General features: G+C 47.1%; 1 pseudogene; it reads left to right on the forward strand.

Moving 5' to 3' along the window:
- The first annotated feature begins 362 nt into the window (after positions 1–362).
- LOC136633873 (5S ribosomal RNA) lies at positions 363–482 on the forward strand (annotated as a pseudogene).
- Positions 483–11,532: the final 11,050 nt, after the last annotated feature.

An 11,532-nucleotide genomic window follows, 5' to 3' on the forward strand; every position in this document is an offset into this window, starting at 1 on the left:
CATCAAAGACCGCGATTTCAAGTTTCACCGAACTCCTCATAAGCCTAAGTTGGGGCGGGCAGCCCTTAGGCTTCCAGAAGAGAGATTTTTTTTTTTCTCTACCAGAGTTTTGGAGCTTCAAAGACAAAATGGCAGCATAGAGGGAGAGAGCATGTCGCACACAATTCGCCCACGATCAAAACAAACAAGGCTGGGCTGAGATTTAAACATGGGTTTCCCAAAGCTGGGGAAGACCCAAGAGAAAATTCAAACCACAAAGGTTGAGGGCCAGCAGACAGAAGGTTCACAAATGACATGAGATCCATGTTTCTGAACCAGTGGTACTCGAGGTTGTGTCTGGTGGTAAGCGTAGAACCACCAGAACCAGCAGCAACTGTTACCCTGCACATGCCCAATCTTGTCTGATCTTAGAAGCTAAGCAGGGTCAGGCCTGGTTAGTACTTGGATGGGAGACCGCCTGGGAATACCGGGTGCTGTAGGCTTCTACCATAGTCTTTCGAGACTGAAGGTTGCCAACCATCTCCCTATACTGAACACTATCTCTCGATCTCGTCTGATCTGGGAAGCTAAGCAGGGTCAGGCCTGGTTAGTACTTGGATGGGAGACCGCCTGGGAATACCGGGTGCTGCAGGCTTATACCATAGTCTTTCGAGACTGAAGGTTGCCAACCAACCAGAACCTTGTCCTGCTTGGCAGTAAGACCAGCAACGCAATGTGACAAGCAGCACAGGAGGTTCGGTGGGCAGAGCTCCAGCACGTGCTTTTCACACACTCAAAAAAGCCCTCCCGTCTGCTCTGAGCCTCTTACTGGTGTTTGCAGCATTGCGTCTGGTCTCCCAGTCCAGAAGTAACTGGCAATGACGTCATTGCCAGTTACATCCAGTGGTTCTTCCACTGGGTGGAAGGTGCAAAGTGGTACAGTGGGGGACAAATGCTGAGAAATGCTGCATTCAGTGACACTATCGATAGCTCTAAAGCAGAGGTGCCCAAAACCCGTCCCTGGGGCCACTTGCGGCCCTTGAGGCCTCTCAATGCTGCCCTCAGGGAGCCCCCAGTCTCCAATGAGCCTCTGGCCCTCCGGAAATTTGTTGGAGCCCAAACTGCCTGACACATCTGCTCTCAGCATGAGGGTGACTGTTTGACCTCTCACATGACGGGTGGGATGAGGGCTCCCTCCACTTCTTGTTGTTTCACGTCTGTGATGCAGTAGCGGCAGCAAAGGAAATGCTAGCCATGCTTCGTGCAAGGCCTTTTATAGGCCTTGAGCTATTGCAAGACCTTCATTCATATAAGTTCATCTTTAATATATTCATTTATGTAAACTTATGTAAATTTATTCAAATTTTAAATATAAATTAATTCTTCCCCCCCCCCGCCCCGACACAGTGTCAGAGAGATGATGTGGCCCTCCTGCCAAAACCTTTGGACACCCCTGCTCTAAAGTGGCATCATGTCTGCCCCTAGGCTAGACAGTATGCAAAAGGAAGGAGAGGGATTAAGAGAGGGTATAATGAAGGGACATAACAGCCTGTAAAACCATTGTGCATTAGTATCCCCATATTACAGAAGGGAATACTAAGGCCAACAAAGAACAACTTGCCTAAAGTTACCTAATGAGTTCACAGAAGAGACAAGAGTGAAACTGAGGAAGTCCCAATTGGCAGCCAGCCTGTTAGTCACTACACCACACTAGTTCATTGAAATTTAATAAATAATTCCCAGCACACAGTAATCACCATCACACATCAAAAGACTCAGCACACATCACCATCAAGAGAATAATTCAGTAGTCAGTGAGGTTCCAAACTACACTACTTTCTAATATTCTGTATGTAGGGGAGCTGTATACAAGTACTTACAGTTCTTGCATTATGTATTTTTAACAAGAATAATATTAAAATGTTTAGGATGGTGCAGTGAACGTACGACCTGGAAGACCCAGCTTCAAATCCTTGCTCAGTCATGAACCTTTCCAGGTGACCTTCGGCCAGACACACGCTCTCAGCCTCACTTACCTGGCAGGGGAGAAACTATTCATACCACCCTGAGTTCCTTGGAGGAACCGGGGGGGAGGTATAAAAATGTGACAAATAAATAAAATCTGCAGTCCAGTTAACGGGGGGAGGCACCCTTTGAAAATTGATCAAAATATTTGTAATCAACCCAATAGTGCAAACAGTTGAGACATGTCTACCAAGGAGTAAGCCCCCCCCCCACTGAGTACAGTGGGACTTGCACCCAGAAAAGTGTTGTATAGGACCGCAGTCTAAATGTTGGGGGAACTTCATGGTTTCAGTAGCCATTTCCAACCACTGTGTCACGGCACACTGACATACCATGAACGGCTTGCAAGAGTGCCGTGGGAATTTGAGGGAGGATTATTTATTAGTACAGCCATTGGGGGATATGGACTTCTCACTGGCAGTGAGGTGTGCATTGTCTATTGTAAAAAAATGGATGGTGTGCCTTGACTTGTCAATATCCCATGAGATGAAAAAGGTTGAAAATAACTGCAGTAGAGACTGGAATGGTGCAGAAATATATATATGTGTGTGTGTGTGTGTGTGTGTGTGTGTGTGTGTGTGTGTGTGTAACTGCTTCATTTCAACCATCTTCTATTAATATTCATGGAGCATCTGCATCAAGCAAGATGCAGAGCCAAAACTCCTTCCACTAAGAATACATTTGAGAGTAAGTGAAGACACAGGCTCCCTTTCTTCGGAATGCCGCTTGTGCAAACAGGGTTAACATTTATTCAAGAGTCCTGGAAGCTTTGACAAATGGTTATGAGGTTGGGTAAATCATTGTCTGGGTGTCGCAGCCATATGCATTCTCGCAGCCGCAGAGTGGAAACCTATTCAGCATTGCAGACTTAACAACCCCGTTTTCTAATCTCAAGTTGCTCTGGAGCTTTTGGGATTCTGAAGCGCATGGTGTGTGAAATGTGCCCCCCAACTCTTGGCACTAGCTCTACGAAATATGATAAACACAAGCAAACAAGCATCGCTCATTATCCATTGCTCCAGGAAAACTTGGCGACAGCTCCAACCTCTTGTAAGAGCTCTGGGAGGAAGGAAGGCCAAGATTTGGTGATGTTCTGTCTGCAAATACCCTGACAAATTAATGCAGCTGTGACTCACGAAATGGAGACTGGGTAGATTCAAACCTCACTCTCGAAATCTTCACCAGTGCCGTTTGTAAAGAGTGTGCAATTATTACACATAGGATTGAGGTCTTGCAGACATATATGGGGGTTCTGTTCCTGGAACCACTATGAATGCCAAAACCCAAGGATAACTGAATTGGTGGGTTGACGCCTTCACCTGACCTCCGGACGTGACCAGGTGTGTCCGGAGATGTTCTGAGGTCCAGAGAGTCTCCCCAGAACTCAGAGGGCCTTCCAGACTTGACCAAAAAGAACTTCCGGTCATGTCCAGAAGGTTAAGTGAGGCCCTCCACCATAGGAGGATCCATGGTGAGTTAGGTTCCAAACCCGTGGATAAAAAGGACCCACCAAACAAGGCTTAGAAGGACTTGATGAAGAATTCTGGAGCTCTGATGAAGACTTTTGGAGAGGTCAGAAACATGCTTGTGTATCTTAACAATATGAGCCCTGATGGAACAGGTTCAACACTGGACTAGATAGTCTGGCATTCTGTTTCCCACTGTGACGCACCAAGAATCCCACAGGTAGCAGAGAAAGGAGTCCTTCTCTACCATCGCTGCTCTCCAGTTTTTTTTCCTTTTGCTGGTTTGTGTTGTCTGTATTAGGTCTAAATTATTGGGGGCATCCGGTACGGAGCACCAGGTTGAAGAAACCAAGGTTCTGAATTAAAACACTGCTGCAGGAAAAGCTACTCTGGATAGTAAACTGGGAGGTGGGGGGGGGGATGAAACACTTTGATCCCCAAATCTCACTTGGAAAGGGTTTTTTTTTAATTTTTGGTGGCATCAAATGGAAACAAATAAGTATTTAAAGACATCATAATGTTTATCTTGCCACATTAGGTCACATTTGTCTGCTGGATGATCATTCAAAAGACCATCTAATGATAAAATCAATAATCTGTCTTGGAATTCAGACTTGCAGCTCCCACATTAATTGTACTGCCCAGACTGGAAACTAACAAGACACAATAAAATACGTTTGGCAGGTTTCATCAAGAAAGAGAATGTTAATTTTAAGCCACATACAATCTTCCCCAGGGGTGTGTGTGTGTGTGTGTGTGTGTGTGTGTGTGTGTGTTGAATATGAAACCACACCAGTAAAAGACCTTGTAAAATGGAGGCAAACATGACTGACCTTTGAAATAATAACAGTTAAGCTTCACTGTCCTATTAACATCTCAATAATTCAGATCTTAAAGAAAGACGACAAACCTTTGGGTCTGGATTTTTTGACCACAAACTTTTAGCTCTTTGTGTGTCAGGAAATGAATGGAGGTAAATTAAGATCATGGGTCAATGGGCAGGGTCGGCCCTGTCACATGGTGTGTCAAGCAAATTGAGGGTCTAATCCTATCCAACTTTCTAGCAAGGATGCAGCTGCAATGCAGCCCCAAGATAGGGGAAGAAAAACGCCTCCTTAATGTTAGGAAGTCTCCTTTTCTTCCCTTATCTTGGGGTTGCATTGCAGTTGCATTGGGGCTGCATTTAACACTAACACACACACACACACACACACACACACACACACACACACTGGACCTCTGTGACAGCCCCCCTTGCCACTGCAGGGTGCAGTGCACACTCTGTTGACATGGCTGCATCAGTGCTGAAAAGTTGGACAGGGTTAGGCCCTGAGGCAGATGGCAAAGATACTCCCTGGATTTGAAAAGAAAGGAATTGAGCAGAAGAGGAAATGTAGGGAAGAGTGGAAGGGGGGGCTAGAGGGGGGAACCTCCCTCGGTGGTCTGTTCCACTGCTGAACTGGCCTGACCATCAAGAATGTCTTCCTGGTGTCCAGCCAGAATCTCTCTCTTGCAGTTGGAACCCACTGGATTTAGTTCTACTCTCAGAGGCAGTGGAGAACAAAACCATTCTCATTCCTTCTCTAGGGCTTTCCAAACCCTGGCCTTTGGGCTGGATTCAAGGTTTGCAAAAAGCCCCCCACCCATAAGCGGTAAGGAGGCCTCCTTTTCTTCCCTTAACTTGGGGCTGCATTGCAGCTGCATCAGTGCTGGAAAGTTCTGCTGCTGCACCTCTCATTTTCCCCCTCAGTCGTTGTACAGAGTTGTTCCAGGCAGTCGTGTCTGCCCAGACATCCTGATGCACAGCCTGCTGGGACTCTGAGCTATAGATGCCAATGCTGAGAGCATCCCTATGTAGTGATCAAGGAGGAAAATGTGTGGTGCGGTGGCAAAATGGTAAGCATCGTTTGCAATGGGGAGGGTATTTTTCCAGTTTGGGGACTGCTGCTCTTGAGGATATCTAGCCCACGGAAGCTAAGCAGGGTCAGGCCTGGTTAGTACTTGCATGGGAGACCGCCTGGGAATACTGGGTGCTGTAGGCTTATACCATAGTCTTTCCATTCCCGATCTCGTCTGATCTCAGAAGCTAAGCAGGGTCAGGCCTGGTTAGTACTTGGATGGGAGACCGCCTGGGAATACCAGGTGCTGTAGGCTTATACCCTAGTCTTTCCATGCCCAATCTTGTCTGATCTCAGAAGCTAAGCAGGGTCAGGCCTGGTTAGTACTTGGATGGGAGACCGCCTGGGAATACTGGGTGCTGTAGGCTTATACCATAGTCTTTCCATGCCCAATCTTGTCTGATCTCGGAAGCTAAGCAGAGTCAGGCCTGGTTAGTACTTGGATGGGAGACCTCCTGGGAATACCAGGTGCTGTAGGCTTATACCATAGTCTTTCGAGACTGAAGGTTGCCAACCAACCACTCTCTTCTCTATACAGTCTCTTCTGCTCTGTTTCCCCTCTTTTTTTTTTTTTGAAATCAAGAAAGCAAGAGAAGGAAAAGGACCAGGAAAGGAGGTGACATTTGGAGTGACATGTCCACAGGTCTGGAGTTGGCCCTGCACACTATGGCTAACATCTGCATAAAACATAAGAACATAAGAGCTGCCCCGCTGGATCAGGCCAAAGGCCCATCTAGTCCAGCTTCCTGTATCTCACAGTGGCCCACCAAATGCCCCAGGGAGCACACAAGACAACAGACACAACCTGTGTACTGGTGCCCTCCCCTGCATCTGGCAATCAGGCAATCAGGCAGCCTACCTCTTAAACCAGGAGCTCATGAAAGCAGGACATCACGAATGCCCCATGTGCTTTGGCTGTTAGAACTGAACTATACATCACATATAAGGCGATACCACAAATGTGCTTATGTTTAGAAATAAGACAAAGCAGGTACAGAGAGAGATCACTTCGGCTGTCAGAATGCCAGATGCAAGGGAGGGCATCAGGATGCAGATCTCTTGTTATCTGGTGTGCTCCCTGAGGCATCTGGTGGGCTGCTGTGAAATACAGGAAGCTGGACTAGATGGGCCTATGGCCTGATCCAGCGGGGCTCTTCTTATGTTCTTATCACAACACAAGGGGTTGGGGGGGGTGGTTAAGCCTACCACCCCTGCACTGTTTTGCCTTTGGAAGTGGTCCCCTAAAGATGCAATCTGCTGCAGACTGACAAGCTGTGGAGACAAACCCCTGAAAGAGGAACAAAGGGAATCAGAGATGAAGAACATGGGCGAAAAGAGCCATCGCTTTGACAGGCGTGGATTGAAACCCTTGCCATGCTTCGCTTAGGGCAAAGAGAGAATTCTGGCATCTTTCCTATCTGTAATACCAGGTTCTGGAGACAGGACAGCTGGTTTTACAGCGAATATCAGAAGCAGGCTATTTAGATGCCCAAGTTGAAAGCTGACATGTCTAACTCTTTTGTTTTCAAGCGGGGATTGCTTCTGGCCTGAAAAGTGCAAGGAAGCACCACCAGAACTGAAAGAGAATCAGCACATTTGAGAATCAATATGTCAGAAGCTGTATAAGACACGGGGAGGCAGCTCATTAAAACTTGAAGACATTCATGTACATTTTTTTTTATACATATACACTTGAAAACCCTCCGGAATCAAGTACGAACATCTTAAAATTATGGAAATTTCCCCATCACAAAATGACAGGCTGACTTCTACTGAGGAATATATTTTTTTTTAAAGGCACAAATCTTTCTTCCCCAGTCAAAGTTTCATTTCTACAGATCTACAACTTGAAAAATGTTACATTCTGCATGCAAATCTCACCAACTCTGATGCATTCGGAGGAGCCCGCGGTCCAATTAAGGGTATGTAAACCAGTGATTTTTGCTCTCCCCGATACATCTTCTTTTCCTTTTTAGAAAATTGGTTCTGAGTTTTAAGAGCTGATCTAGATTGGTGGGCTCCATTCCCTATGATAAACAACTGAAACTTAGTTGGGTAGTAGCCTAACAAAAGAAAATATTTCTTTACTCAGCGTGTGGTTGGTCTGTGGAACTCTTTGCCACAGGATGTGGTGAAGGCGACTGGCCTGGACGCCTTTAAAAGGGTATTGGACAAGTTTCTGGAGGAAAAATCCATTATGGGGTACAAGCCATGATGTGTATGCGCAGCCTCCTGATTTTAGAAGTGGGTTATGTCAGAATGCCAGATGCAAGGGAGGGCACCAGGAAGCAGGTCTCTTGTTATCTGGTGTGCTCCCTGGAGCATTTGGTGGGCCGCTGTGAGGTGCAGGAAGCTGGACTAGATGGGCCTCTGGCCTGATCCAGTGGGGCTGTTTTTATGTTCTTAACTACAATTCCCAGGAAGCCTTGCAGGTCTCTTGTTGTCTGGTGTGCTCCCTGGGCATTTGGTGGGCCGCTGTGAGATACAGGAAGCTGGACTAGATGGGCCTATGGCCTGATCCAGTGGGGCTGTTCTTATGTTCTTAACTACAATTCCCAGGAGGCCTTGCAGGTCTCTTGTTATCTGGTGTGCTCCCTGGGGCATTTGGTGGGCCGCTGTGAGATACAGGAAGCTGGACTAGATGGGCCTATGGCCTGATCCAGTGGGGCTGTTCTTATGTTCTTAACTACTAAGTAGCCCAAGTAGCCCAACTTGGGTAGTAGCCCAAGAACTTATTAATAAGTTAGGGCAGGGTGCCAACTGCTGCCCCCAAAAGCCCTGCCTGCCATTCTGCTCCTTCTCCTAGCCCTCCTCCTGCCAGTCATCCTCAGTCGTTTTCCTTTCTTAAAAAAGAACCAAAGATAAAGTGTGAAGGAGAGGATAGCTGTATAGAATGAAGACATTCTAGCCCCGTACTCTAGTCCTCCATGCTTCCCCTACCCCTTTGCCTTTTGAAAAAGGTAGGAAGTGGGGATGAGGGAGAAACAGGGGTGACAGCAGTGCTGGAGAGGGGAAGGGAAGAGTGGCAAGCCCCAAGTGCTTCCATGGAAGGAGGAGGAAGAGCGATGAGTGGAGAGTCAAGGTGGGAGGCCTGGGCCTGTGCCACTGAGCTACAGAGCTTGTTAATGAAACAACTGAAAACAGATCTTTGTTGCCTTTTTTGCTTGCACTTAGGTCAACATATATAACATACACACAGCCCACAAGTGCCATTCCAGCCTTTGTTAAAATGGTTTTGTAATCCACTTCTCTAAGAAACAGCCAGACCTTTTGAACTTTAAATGGGAGAATCTTTATGAAAACACACACATAGCGGTCTATGTTGCAAAGATTTCAGAGCAGTCAATTTTTTTTAAATTGTAGAAAAAACAAAACTTTAATACTATATCTTCAGTGACAGCTATCCGTGTGAGATGCACTTACATAAAAAACGGTATCAGCTGGGTCAGCGTCTCTTTTTTAGGATTAGCCGTGAATTCTGGCACTGTCTGGATCACTTTGTTCATCACATTCCTTAAGTAGTTCTGGAGCTGTTTCCGTCGCTCTTCTACAAACTTCGCATCCTGAGAAAGGAAGAAGTTCACAAAATTCAATTTCTGCGTCGTTCAAAAAACACAAACAAAAAAGCAACACAAACGTCCATTACCGATCAGGGCCGTCCCGTCCATGAGACCAACTGAAGCAGCCAGGTCAGGCAGCAGCTTTGCAGGAGAGACTTGCGACATGTCACAGATCCTCCCGTTACAGAAGTGGTCTCCAAATTGGAGACTGCTATATGCCAGGAAAAGCCTCCCCAGCGTGATCGGAGCTTACTGCTCTGCCCAAGAGCCTGCTAACTTCGTTCCCAATCTCCCCAAAGTTTGTGCTGCCAAGCCATGTCTGCTCGGAAACCCGGATGCAGAGCCTGCAGGGGCAACAGAACGCAGAAAGGGCTGACCAGTACGAACTTTGGGGGAGATGGGGAACAGAAATAGCAGGCTCCCCCATGGAACAGTCAGCTCTGTTTACACGGGGGAGGGATTAGCAAGGCTGTTGGATCTGGCCTGTGGGCCATAGTTTGGAGTGCCCTGCTCTACAGGTTGGATATCATCCATTCCTGGATGCCCCATGGATAGTAAACCCACAGATATGGGGATCTGTGGGCCCTAACAGAGGACCCTAGTAACATCTAGTTACCAGAAAACACTTCTGGTCATGTCTAGAGGTCCTCTGTGAGCCCTCCAGATGTGGATTGGGAACCCATGTTGGGTCAAATCCACGGGTTTTGAACCTGCGGAGGGCCCACTGTACTTCCAGGATCTGAAGACAGTAATGGAGTGGAAGTGCACAGGAGAAGAGAAAGGCGAACAGTCCAACAGCTCTGAGGAAGCACTATGACTGTAGAAACAAAAGAGGTTCCTTTGTGGTGGGGGGAGGCGGGACACAATACGCATCAAATTCCACCTGGAAATTTTCCTGCAAAGTCCCATTGAAATTAGTTGGAGAAACAGAGGGATACTCTCCTCTGCATCCTGTATAAATGTCTTTCTCAGAAGATGTGCTGGGCTACAGGCAGGAAACAGAACCTTCCCATCTCAAGCTCTTCTGTTAAATTTGACATCGATCGCTGGGGCTCAGATACACTGTTATTTCCGCACTGGGGAAAAAACATGTACGTTCAACAGTGCTAGATTTCTGCGAAGCGAAAAACCACACCTGAAGTCTGCAGACAATGCTCTTCAAGATAAAACTAATCCTGTTTCGATTAATCGTTTCACTCAAGCCCACGCCCACATCTTAACACACTGTTTATGGGCACACTTGGACCAACATGGATCTCCAGGTACATCTGCTGCCTGCTCGTCAAACAGTCAATTTCGGAGCATTGACACAGGGTCTCCAATTTCTGCTGTCAAGACGCAATGCTATTTGACAGCCAAGTGAGCTAAAGAGAGACTTGAGGCATTTTCAAACGCCGCCCCATGTTTTCCGGATTGGAAACGTACATATCTGATGGATGGCCAATGGGGTTGGGTTGTATCCTAATTCACTTGTCTCGTTGGTTGCCCTGGGGTTTCACATTGACTAGCTCTTCACATTTTGCTGCTCAAAATGGAACATCAAATGACACCTCCCCTTCTCTGCCCTCTTTCCCCGCCCCCATTAAAAGCAGACCCACAATTCCTTCCTTTCTCCAAATCGCACTACCCTCCCTTCTGTTTCATCAGGAAGGAAAGAGGCAAAGCCTTCTTTCCTCTGCAGGTGAAAGAGAGTGTTGCAAGGGACGTATTCCATGATCCACATTATCTGATGTGACCCACTTCACTCATGTAGGATCTATGATAGTGAGCTGTGACTCCCTAGGGCAGCCATTTTCAACCTCTGAGCTGTGGCACACTGGTGTGCCACGAATGGTCTGCAGGTGTGCTGCGGGGGTTTGGGGGAGGGCCATTTATTAGCAGGGCCTTTGGGGGATGTGAGCCCCCTGTGGGCCGCACAGTGTGTCTTGTCAATTGTCAAAAGACCGATGGCATGCCTTGACAATTTTAGTACCTTGTCAGTGTGCCATGAGACGAATTAGGTTGAAAATCACTGCCCCAGGGAGCCGCAGAAACCAGACAAGGGAGCCATGGAATCCTAGCAAAAATCCCACCGCACTATACAATGAATAGGATCGCAGCCCTAATGGGGAGCCGCAACCAACGGTCCAGTAGGTCGAGGGAGCTGCCAGTTGAAAAAAGTTTGGGAACCACTGACCTATGAGAAGGAGAAGGTACTAGAATAACAAATCCGGTCCTGGAGTAGTGCCCTGGGAGTTCTATTCCAAGTCCGTTCAGACCATCTTCCCCAAATGAGGTTTCAGTATCCCACGTTGTAGTTTGCATATTAATCAAAAATGACACCCAGCCAAGGATTTTATTTACATCTGCCCAAAGTGGAGCACTGTAATTTATTTCAAGTCTCTTCCAATTGAGCTCCTAGGGTCTCGAGTCAACAATGCGTGAGAAAAACAACAAATCTGGATCCAAGCCCAGACCGAGAAGCGCCAAAGAGCTTTGGAAGTCACTTAATGAAGTTTAGCAGTTCATAAGCGCGCTACCTACCTGCGACTGCTTTTCTGCAGTTATGCAGTCGGCACCTCTAGTGTGAAACAGGTAAAGGGGGGGAGGCATTTAATGGCACTG

Source organism: Tiliqua scincoides, chromosome 13, assembly GCF_035046505.1.
Source record: "Tiliqua scincoides isolate rTilSci1 chromosome 13, rTilSci1.hap2, whole genome shotgun sequence".
Lineage (NCBI taxonomy): Eukaryota > Metazoa > Chordata > Lepidosauria > Squamata > Scincidae > Tiliqua > Tiliqua scincoides.